The sequence below is a fragment of the Sinocyclocheilus anshuiensis genome, unplaced genomic scaffold (genome assembly GCF_001515605.1).
Source record: "Sinocyclocheilus anshuiensis isolate Anshui unplaced genomic scaffold, SAMN03320099.WGS_v1.1 scaffold3871, whole genome shotgun sequence".
Lineage (NCBI taxonomy): Eukaryota > Metazoa > Chordata > Actinopteri > Cypriniformes > Cyprinidae > Sinocyclocheilus > Sinocyclocheilus anshuiensis.
The window spans coordinates 59346-60552 of NW_015554375.1; positions in this window are offsets into that span (position 1 = coordinate 59346).

Consider the following 1207-nt stretch of genomic DNA (forward strand, 5'->3'; position numbering starts at 1 on the left):
AGGTGACAGAAGTGACTTTTGCTTGATTCATTAGTGCGGACATTGCATGAGGGCATCTTACGTTTACAGCAAGCTGCTCCAACAGTTCGGTGAAGTGGGGAGGGGCTGCTTCAGAGTAGTAAGTAGACTGAGTAGGAGCTGAGTAAAGCTGTTAATTTCTCCTAATGTCTTCTTGCTTTTCCTACACTCTTTCATCCAGTGTCCAGGTTTACCACAGTAATGACAACTGCCCTCCCTCTTAGGACTTTTACGTTTCTGTCTGTTCTCTGTGTTGACCTGAAAGGATACTGCTGCAATCTTTACTCTGGCTTTAACATCAGAGTCTCTTTCCCATGTAGCTAACCTGTCCAAGTTGTTTTGCAAACTTCCAGTGGACCATGTTAGATCTAAGAACGGCAAAGCAGATCTGTACTCTGATAAAAGGCCATCAAACCATGCTCGAACTAGTGGTCCTTTATGATCCAGTACCTTCTCTGGAGTGTCAGCTATTCCACTGTATGCTGCAGCTGACTGACAAAACCTTTCAGTGTATTCACTCACAGTTTCTTCTTTCATTTGCACACAATTAGTGATTCTGGACCAGTCTATTTTGGGTCCCATGATATTCTTTAGAATTTTCAAAACACCTTCTCTCAAATCGCCTTTAGTGGCATGTTGTAGTTCAGAAGTAACAGCAGACTCAAAACTGTTGAATTCAGATTCAGTTAGACTTTGTAACATCAGCTGTGTGACTTCTGCTAAGGACATATCATAGAGACGCATTTTGCTGATCAATTCGCTTCTAAATTCAGAAAAATTTGTGCGTGCTGAGGTTAAGCTCTGATCTCAGATTTTAAAAAATCAATTTAGCTGAATTGGTACAGTCATGCTAAACAAATGTAAATAAATGCAATAAAATCAAAAAGAGGTAGAATAAAGTCAAAACAAAAATAATAACACAAGAAAAACCAAAGTATGTGGGGAGGGACCGACCTAACTGAATCCAAAGAGAAGGTGATAGCATAAAGTGAAACCAGGAGTGACAGGGATAGAGAGAGAAAGAGAGAGAAAGAGAGAGAGGAGTGGTTTGAAAGTTACACTTTACACACCTATCTAACAGATTAACCAGAAGAGTCTGCTCACACTTCCGATGTCACGTGTTGCTAGGAGACCAATGCAGGCTCACATCAGGTGCAAGTGGAGCAGAACTTGCACTGCTGTGAACATG